The sequence below is a fragment of the Bidens hawaiensis genome, unplaced genomic scaffold (assembly GCF_021521415.1).
Source record: "Bidens hawaiensis isolate Kalapana, Puna unplaced genomic scaffold, B.hawaiensis_p1.1 tig00005344_1, whole genome shotgun sequence".
Classification (NCBI taxonomy): Eukaryota; Viridiplantae; Streptophyta; class Magnoliopsida; order Asterales; family Asteraceae; genus Bidens; species Bidens hawaiensis.
In genome coordinates, this window is record NW_027491340.1 from 1,348,870 (window position 1) to 1,360,374 (window position 11,505).

Sequence of the window (11,505 nt, forward strand, 5' to 3'; positions counted from 1 at the left end):
TGATTATCGTTTGCCTTGCCACCATGTCCACCACGATTATGGAAATGTGTTAGCCAAAATTACACCCACTCGACCTACAGTCGAGTTTACAGTTGGGTGGGGTTTGTCAAACCCAACAGTACTACTCAACACTGACTTGCTATTATCCAATATTAACCAGTTTGATTGTTCAGAAGGACTTAGTTGGTTTGTTGCCACTTAGCCTTACAAGAGATATATATAGAATAAACAAAATCTAAAGCGTTTGGATTATGTTATCTCCCCCTAATAAAAACGTTATAGAGTAAAAGGGGTCGTGAAACTCACTGTTTGCGAAGTTATCGAAGTCCGGGAAAAGCGTGCGTAAAAGAAATCCTCACTAGTGCTCTAAAACAAAAATGAGATTTCTAAGTGTTTTGAACCACAAGTGAGTCTCTAGACTCGACACAATAAATTTATGCATGAGATGTGTTCGTGTTACGTTTGTGAAATAAGTGCGACTCGATAACACGTTGGTGATAAGTTACGGGTGTGATTAAGTATGGCATTAAATGTTACTACGATACATTTTCAGTAAAACATCTACCACATGGGCAAATATGTCAAACACATTTCAAACATCGATTAAACAATCACTTTTCACATTTCAATCAAGAATTCAGCAGCTAAGTTACCGAGACAGAATTTAACACGTCAAGATTACTCTATTTCACTATTCATAACATGCGGATAAAAGCAGAAACATTTACCACAGAAGCACACTTGAGTTAGGTTTCTGAAAATATTTTTATTATATTTTTAACATACACAGTTTTATCACAAGAATCAAAACAACACAGTAGGTACACAGCAGTCATCATCATGCGCAACAAAATTTTTTTGACTAGTCCCATTACATGGTTAATCCAATTAATGCAAGACCAATTGAGTAAGATTTCACACTCAATTTATTAACTTTCAGAAGTGGAATCACCTCAATTGGTCTTGTCGTTTGTGAGATATGTTATTAGCAAAATAGCCTATAAGAAGGCTTCCCGAATCAATACTGTACAACCAACTTATAAATTTATAAAAAATGACTTCCACACGTCCAAAGAATACAAACTTAGATTCTTTAGATACTAGACTCGACCTAATACATCATAGAATTGATAATCACTTCAAAACATATCATTAACATCAAGTTACAGCCATTTTAACATGCATCTATGATTCTGTCCAGCATCAGTTTTCACTAAACTTCAACAAACTAATAACCTATGAACAATTAATCATGCATACAACCCTCTAGACCCATAATCCATCAACCATTCATCTCAATTACACTTTTCATGTACATTTAAGGTTTAATCAAAGAAAGAAACATGCAATTAACAATCAGTAACAATACAACTAGTCATCAATTCGCTAGTGTTCATCAACAAACACACCAATAAACCCTAACTCATCAATAATCATTAACTTTAAGATTTAGGGTTTATTGATTAACATGCTTAATCATGCAAATAATCAATAGAATGGGCTAGATAGATTGTTTAATTTACCTAATTAGCACCTTGGACCTTCAAAAAAACTTGTAAAATATCTTGTATGTATGTGTGTGTGTGTGTGTTTCGGCTGATCAAGGGGGGGGGGGGTGCTGCCGTCGCAAGGGGGAGAGAGAGGTGGGGAGGGACTAGGGGTGGGTAAATAATTTGTTTGAATATTATTAATTATATTAAATGTTACAAATTGCACCCTAAACTTCTAGTTAGCTTAATTCTAGCACAACTAGTTTATTTCCTCCATGAAATAATGTTACACAATGCAAGCACGTAGTCATATATAAACATAACACATATTTATACCAAGTACTTGTTTATATTATTTATTGTTTGTTCACCAACGGTTTGATTCGACTCGTGTGTGGTTCAGTGAAACTCCGAAAGACTATTTGTGTAATGATTGTCACATTTAATTTAAACTCTAATTAAATGCAATGAGGAATGCATTAACTGGAATGGCAAGGTTCATGTGACTAGTTGGATGGAAAACCATGAGACGCCATGGACACACCAACTGTTCATTTGCATAATTCATTTATTTACGATATTTTGTTGAAGCATTATCATCTGTGGTGATACACGATGTAACACCCCAACCCGGATAGGCTGACGTGTCACGATGTACGGAGGTATACAGAGACAAAAAGACATAATTCCATTACTTCATTAGAAGGTGCATACTACTGATAGTTCAAGTACTAAGTCCAAAATACATATTATTCAGATAACATAAGCTTAGCATACATCTTCCAATTATTCCTAAGTTTTAGGCTTCTCTCTTGATCCCGCCCAAAGTATCCTGGGAACCTGAAGAGTAAAAAGATTTACGGAATGAGCTGAATGCCCAGTACGGAATATTAAGGCTCAAAAGCAAGTAATAATTAACTAAATACAATATCACAATATATGATAGCATATAACTAATTAGAATCATATATCTGAAATAAGTGAGCTGAAACATATCATACGGATGTACCCATAAGCATAACTGAGTCTGATAATATGTGACGACATACAGGGGGGCCACTCCTATATGTCAATCACCCGAAATGGCGTAAGTTGGCATACCCACAACCATTTCCTGAAACTGAAACTGAAAAACTGAACTAGGATATATCCATACGCCTCCTAATAGCTATGTACCACACCTGTACTTAAGAGACGCCGTGAACCGATCTCTCCGTCACGGAAGGAGCACATAACATCGATGCCACAATGTTATGCCCATGGGACACTCCATGGGAAGCGAGTGCTCAGGGTAACAGAGTACAATTAATCTGAGTTATATAATAACAATTCATATCTTAACAAATCACGGAACATGCGATAACGAGTACAAATTAATAATAAATATATCGCATGCTAACAAGTCAAATAACAAATCATAATCTAAACAAGAATCGAACGGACGGCCAAATGAATCGAGGTGTCAAAGACGTTAGGAGTTCCAAAGGTATATAATATCAACGGGGTTTATAACAATCGAATATGATAACAATAGGTAGGGGGTTAGGATCTGTACCTTGGTTGCTGATTAGTTATCTTACAGAGATATGAAATACGAGTGACACTCTTTTAATCAACCTACATCGTATATATGTAGTTCATAAGGTCGTGTACGGTTTATAACAAGTTAAAGTCGAATTTTATCTTATGTATATATAAAGTCATAGTCTTTTGATTAAGAAAAATAAGTATTAATAAACGAGGTCGGTATCTCTTATTTAAATATTTTAACGAATATTATTTAGATGTTAAAAAAATGATTATGGATGAATACTATTAAAACAATGTATCAAAATAGTTTGTAATAATAAGTGGTGTTTGAACTCACGACAATTTAACCGTCCAACTTAATATAAAAAAATCAACTAAGGAGTTATGAAGCTATATTTAAAAAAATTAGTTGCTGCCAAAGGGTTTCAAACCTGCATTTACTCTGTTATAGTCCAACGAATTAACCATCAGACCAACAGTAAGTTTATACTTATAATTCCATAAACAGAGTGGCTATTTAGTTGAGATAAGCTGTTAATGGTAAAAAAACAAAATAAAACACAACAAGTGGGTTTCGAACTCAGAACCTGCTGTTTAAAAGTATTATGTTTAAACCAGATGCACTGGTTAGAACCTTGCTTTTTTAACTAAACAGTTAACTATATAACAACAAGTTTTGCTGGTGTATCTCCTTCATATTAACTCATTATGGTTCTAAGCTTGAAAAGCCATGTTGTGTATATAGTGATGTTTGCTTTAAGATTCACATTCAATATTAAGTAGAACATTTATATAACCTTAGGTTCGGGTTACCTTAGTTGGACTCGCGATAAGATGGCGGAAGCACTTGTCGGAAAACGTGGACGACGACATCGGTGATGCTTTCCAAACAACCGATGCTTCTCCGGTAGTTTGTGGTGGTCTACGGAAAAATGTAAGCACGTATCGGCGCCTTAGCTCGCGGTTTGGAGGTTCGGATGAGGGTTCGAGAGTGTGAGGACGATGTCTTGTGGTTACGTGGAGCGGTTTTTCGCAGTGGTATCGGACGTTTTGGTGTTTAACAGGTATGGCGGGTATGTTGGTGGGAGGTGGAGAAACGTGATGGTGTTGTCGGTTCGTTTTTCGCAGATACTAGTGACGATCTTTTTAGGAGCCGAAACAGCATCGAGACAAGGTAGGGATTGATAATGAGGATGATGGAACACAAATATATTTATAGTGAAGATATGAAGCTTCTCGTAGGAGTTAAAATTTTGATTTATTATTATTTATTTATTTATTAATATACATTGAGTTCACCAACAGTATGTACAGTATCTTTGACAAATTTATATAACATGTTTTCAAACCATCACTTTTGCGTAAATGTTTCAAACAAATCTCATCCATCCCAATTATTGAGATTTGGTCAGGCTAAAATAATTTGTTCAAAGCCTTTACATATACGTTTGTTATTGTTCTTTATTTAGATTTTGTCTTCCCTTATTGAATCTTGTTCATAATATGTTTCACATGCAAACATCCGCTTTCACAAACATGTGAAAGCGGATGTTTGAACAAGATTCAAAATGACATTTCTAGCCACACATGTTTACATGTATGTCATACAAAATATTTGTTACTTTTGTTTTCTAAATATTAGAAATAAGTTTTGAATAATAATACACACGAAATGCTTCAACTACTCATGTTTACATTCATTATTTGTTATGTAGTTTGGTCGGTTAAAACGCCATGTAATGCTCATGGGCCGACAAACTCAATTATATTATTGATATGTTATTTATCTTGGCCAATAAAATGTCATAGACAAGCTCACGGGAAGCCCAACTCACACATTTGTTTTGTTTTCGTATGCTAATAAGTTGGGAAAATAATTTTTCATGGAGAACTCATGGGAAACCCAACACATCGAAGAACATTCGTTATTTGTTTATTCGTTTGGTTACTCGTTTACATTTGAAACAACAATTTATGATTTGGTTTATTTACTCAATTATATGTGAATCAGTATTTACTGGTTCGATCTATTCTCATACTCAAAAACATTTTGTCATCCTCAGGATTGGACACAAATCACTCATTCATCAAGACTCGTCTATTATCGAGGCAATTTAAACAATTATCACCTCATTATCACGATCACAAGTTATCAATTAACATTTTTATTTTGGGTTACTCATACACATCTTATCACGTTATCATATTAGCACAATCGAATAATTTAAAGATTGTATAGTACATTCTATTAATCAAATGGTTTTCTTATAACTCATATTAGCACATCCACAAGCCATCAAACATATTTCAGATAATCTATCATATTCACAAACTATTAAACATGCTTTCAATGTTCAACCTCAAATTTGAAATTTGTTAAACATCTCATTCTTTCATGCTTTGATAAAACTCATCACACTTATCAATTCATTTTAATTCTAATTTATCCTTAAGTTATGAATAAACATCAGCATAACATATTTAAGTTTCCTTTTACACAATAACTTATATGAAATCTACACAACTATTCAATTTTAAATCTCATCTTTATTAATCAAAGAACGTTTTCTCAACACCAAACAACATCAATCATTATATTCTATAACCGCCTTATGGCCACATATATAGCCAAGGGGATAGCTCCTACGACCTCAAAATATAAACTCAATTTCAAAAATATAAATACAATCAATTTTGATCTCGTTCATTAACTTCTTTGCTAACAAATTTAATTCATTTACCCCTACTTATTCTCAAAACAACAACAACAATAACAAAGCGCAAGTCAAATCGTTAAACTATGCTATTAATCAAATCAACAATCAATCTTAACATAATCATTGTGTCACAAACAAGAAAACTTTATATCAATATCCACTCGTTATGCTTCACTTGCAACTATCATTATTCAATTCAATGCTCATATCGTTTTTGCATCCAATATAATCGCTTCGATAATCCTTGTTAACCCTGGCCATAAACCACTTAGTGTGACAATCGTCAATTTCAGGTTAACCCCGTTAACTCAACTCCGTCAATTCAAACTTTAAGATCGTTGAATCTATAACGCACACCTCATTACATTTAAACTAGGGTTTAAATGACGCTTAACACTTACTACATGAGTAGTCTTTCGGGATTTGCACCGAAACGCAAACGAGTTGACGCAAACGATTGATAAATAAACGACAAACGTCAAAACACTAATTATGTGATTATTATGTGTTAGGTATATGTGTGTTACTTGATTTTTATGTGGAATGTTAAACAAGAAACAAGAACTAATTAGTTTAGGCTAGAGATGTAACACTTGAAAGATTAGGGACTAGAATGTAACTTGATTATCTATAAATATAACATTAACACTAAACCCTAACTTATTATTATAAACCTACAACCCCAATCGGCCTCCCCTTGCTCTCTCTTGGCTGCCGTCCACAAACACACACACATACACCGTCAATTCAAGCTTTTGATTGAAGAACTAAATGCTAGGAAGGTATATTTGATCATCCTTCACATCCTTGTTGATTGAATTTGATGTTTGTTGGGTTAATAACAAACCCTAGCTGGCCGATTTTGTTCATGCATATGATTTATATGATTGTTGTTATTTGGATAATGAATTGATAACTAGTTTGATAGTATTGCATGTTAATTGTTGTGTCCTTGATTGTGAGTTCAAATAAAACCCTAACCATGTGTGTATGGTGTGATTGATATGCATGGATAGTAGTTATAGTGTCTAGAGGGTTATATGGATGCATGATATAGTTCATAGGTTGTGATTATGTTGAGTTTTGATGTGAACAGATTCTGGACAGAATGTATATACGATGTTTAACTGACTGTAACGAAGTGTAAACGTGAAAATTGATTGAGATTGTGGGTACTGCAGTAAACTAGGTTGAGTCTAGTTTCTATGAAGTATAAATTCGTAATTTTTGGATAAGTGGAAGTATACTTTTATGATTTTACAAAAACGTGATGCAAAGCTGAGCTGTTAGACCTGCTGTTAGGTTATGTTGTAAATGTTGTATCTCATGAACTACGAGACCAATTGGGTTGGTTCCACTTCTGGAAGTTGACTCACTGAGTTAGGAACCAAACCCAAGTGGTCTTGCATTTATTGGATATTTCGTTTAACGGGAATTGCAAATAACATTCTGATGTGCATGAATCTGACTGATATGAGTTAGCTGTAATGTTTTGGTCATTATAAGAAAAATATGTGGAATAAAAATAAGATAAAATATGTTCTGGAAACCTAAGACATGTATTCTTCTGTGGTAATTTTTGATGAATTAATTGAGACGTTATAATCGGTGAACTAGTGCAATCTTTCAAGTAGAAATTCTGTCATAACGAAACTAGCTGCTGAGTTGTATAGGAATGCATGAAATATGATAGTTTTTATATAATTGTTGTATTTTGACCAAAATACCCTTGCGGGGAATAGTTGCTAGTTGATTGCCATGAATTGACCAAATTGCCCTTATGGGGAATAATGGTTAGTTAGTCTTTGTTTGTTGACCAAAATGCCCTTACGGGAATAATTGCTAATAAGTATGTTATTAATACATGACACGAAAGTAATTGCTCACTCATGTATCGTATCACAATTGTACTTGTTTAAGTCACACACGATTCACAAACGAAACACGAAACATGTTACGTGCATAGGTATTATGTGCCGAGTCTAGAGACTCGTTAAACGTTCCGATACTTAGAAAATCTCTTTGTTATTTTAGAACGCTAGAGAGTTTTCTACGACGCGCATCACTTGGCGATCTAGATCGGATATTCTTCGCAAACAGTGAGTTCACTTACCCCACTCTTAAACTGTTTTCAAACGTTTTTCACTTGGGGGAGATAACATACTCCGATAAACATATTTTCTGAGATAAACGCATATGAAAGATTTTGTTATAAATTATATATCACTTGTAAAGGCTAAGCGGCATACGTAACATTTGAAGTCCCACACATCGGACCGGTTAATATTTGGAATAGCGAGTCACTTTTGGGTAGTACTACTGGGTTTGACAAACCCCACCCGACGCTAAGCTCAACTGGAGGTTGAGTGGGTGTAATTTTGGCTAACACTTACCATGGTCTGGAGGACCTGGTGACGGGCACTTGATAAACAGTCAGCTTCGGTCGCGAACCACTTAGCGATACTTGTTGTATAGATTAGCTACCTATCGATATATAATTTGACATAACACTATCTGGTAATGCAAAACACTTAAACGCTGTAACGTGGTTACACACTCAAACGTCGTAACGGGGTTACGCAACACTTAAACGCTGTAACGTGGTTACACACTCAAACGTCGTAACGGGGTTACGCAACACTTAAACGCTGTAACGTGGTTACACACTCAAACGTCGTAACGGGGTTACGCAACACTTAAACGCTGTAACGTGGTTACACACTCAAACGTCGTAACGGGGTTACGCAACATTTAAACGTCGTAACGAGGTTACGCAAACGCTAAACGATTTATCTTATTTTACTTGTGAACTCACCAACCTTGTGTTGACACTTTTAGTATGTTATTCTCAGGTAGCCGAGGCGGGCGCGCGGTTTAGGAGCATGCATTAATTGAAAACATCTTTACTCTGCAAACTTAATTTTAACATTTACATTTGGTTTTAAGTCGTCCTGCGTGACGCAACTTTTGAATTAAGGTTTTACGCTTCCGAGCTTACTTTCATTTAAACGTTTTTCTTTGGTTTGGTTATAACTAATGATTCCGATCCTGCCAGTTCACACCCTCTGACGGTAAAACTCCGTTAGTGGATTTTGAGGGTGTGACAGATTGGTATCAGATCCATTGGTTATAGCGAACTAGAAACTGCATGCATACTAGACTATAACCGCGACGACCCATTAGTTATAATGATACGCACTGCATAGGTTTGTGTAGTCTTGAAATCTTATTTCCTTACCTCCTTCACTCATACGCGCGCATATACCCGGCTTACCTGTAAGAATGTCGACGCCACCCTCATCATCATCCGATTCGATGACGCATGCTCACGGGAAGGAACCGCAGTTACCTACTGCCTCGCCACCCCGTGTAGTCCCGGAACTCGAAGCTCCTGCACCGAAGAGGTACCGCCTATCCGGAGGCTTGTATGACAACGACGTTAGCTGGGAATGGTACCCCAACATGATCAGACGTATGGTCTACCGTGAACAAGTTCCCCCTTTGCCTCACCCGAACCACCCTGCTTACCCTAACACTCTACCACCCATAACCGAATCTGTGGAGCGAGTTCTCGCAGCGGTCGTTTCTTGTTTGGAGCGCGATGTGGGTTACATGCGCTACACTAGAGAAAATGTTGCCAGACAGTTTAAAGATGGAACCGAGACTCAGGAGGAGATTGCCCGCATGGCAACGGCAATGAAAGAAATGCAAGAGACTAGTGAGCAACAAACCAAGGTTATGATGAAGATGCAAGCCGAGATGATAGACTTGCAAGAGCAACTCCAAGAAGCAAGGACCCGAACTGAGATAGCGTTAGAACGTTGCGATATCCTACAAATGCAACTTGATCAGAACGCAGCAGAACCTGAGGCGGAGCCTGAGGCCGAGCCCGAGGCAGAGCCTGATGTAGAACCTGAAGAAGATCCCGAAGAGGAGCCTGAGGAAGATCCCGAGGAAGATCCTGAGGAGGAACCCGAAGAAGAACCTGAAGAAGAACCGGCTGAGGAGGAGGCACACTCAGAGGAGTCCCCAGACGATGTGCAGATGTGCAAATTCTTGGATTGGAACTGGCTAACGCGATGAACTGAGAGGAGTTTAAGAACATGATGCGAGAGGAGTACTGTCCGAGGGAAGAAATTTCGAAGTTAGAGTCGGAGTTTTGGTCGTTGAAGATGGTGGGCTCGGTAATCGAAGCCTACACTACTCGTTCGCACGAGTTGGCTGTGATGTGTCCGCGGATGGTGGATCCGCCGAGCAAGAGGATAGAAATGTACATTGATGGATTAGCACCGCAAATTCAGGGCATGGTGACGTCTTCCAGACCAGCCACGATCCAACAAGCGATCCGTTTGGCTCACAAACTGACGGATCAGGCTGTGACCCAAGGTGCGTTACCACCTAGGGGTTCGACTACTAAAGCCCGTGACAACCCGAGTAATGACCACGCCAGCAACAGCAACAACAACAGCAACCCGAACAGCGGGAAGAGAAAGTTTGACAACACCAGATCTTCATCCTCGAACCTCCCACCGCAACAACACTACCGTAAGCTCGAGTTCACTCGGAGCTTTAACACTCAGAATCACAACAACAACAACAACGGTAGCGGGCAGGTTTCGAGCGGATATGCTGGGAAATATCCAAAGTGCAACAGGTGCAACTATCATCATGTTGGCCAGTGTGACCGTGTCAAGTGTCAAAGATGCGGAAAGATAGGTCACCAAGCGAAAGAATGTAGAGGAGCCCTGCAGCAAAGGGTGCTCCTAAGCCACCGATGACGACTAAGGGATGTTTTGAATGTGGACAGGAAGGTCATGTCCGGTAGGATTGCCCCAAGCTGAAACAGAATGACAATAATGGGGGTAATGGAAGTGGCATTAATGGTGGAGGAAATGGCAAAGGAAGAGCGTTTGTGATTGGATCGGGTCAAGCCCGCAATGATCCGCATGTGGTGTCTGGTAAGTTCCCTGTAAACGATTGTTTTGCTTCTATTTTGTTTCACACTGGAGCTGATAGGAGTTTTGTGTCAAAAGCTTTTAGCCAACTTTTAAACCTTACTCCAACCCCGTTAGACGCTAAGTTTCCTGTTGAATTAGCTAACGGTAAAACTGTAATAACAACTCATATACTTGCGGGATGTAAGTTGAAACTGTCAGGTCATGTCTTTGACATCGACCTTATTCCTTTTACGCTTAGTAGTTTCGATGTCGTTGTCGGCATGGACTGGTTATCCGAGAACCGAGCGGAGATTATATGCCATGATAAGATAGTCCATATTACCACCCCTTCCGGCGAGATCATTTCGGTCCGAGGCGAGAGAAGCGGCATGACCACCAGCGTCATTACCCTTTTGAAGGCACAGAAGTATTTACGAAAGGGTCATCCGGCAATTTTGGCGCAGATTGTTGAGAAACCCGCGGAGGAGAAACGAATTGAAGACATACCGGTTGTGCGAGACTTTCCGGAAGTTTTCCCGGAGGATTTGCCCGGACTCCCTCCTATTCATCAAGTCGAATTTCAGATCGAGTTGACACCCGGTGCAGCACCCATAGCACGAGCCCCGTATCGGCTCGCATCGGCGGAACTTCAGGAGTTGTCCACCCAGTTGCAAGATTTGTTGGATAAAGGTTTTATCCGACCTAGCTCATCGCCATGGGGAGCCCCTGTCTTGTTTGTCCGAAAGAAAGACGGGACTTTCCGAATGTGCATCGACTACCGGGAGTTGAACAAGGTGACGGTCAAGAACCGTTATCCTTTACCCCGAATTG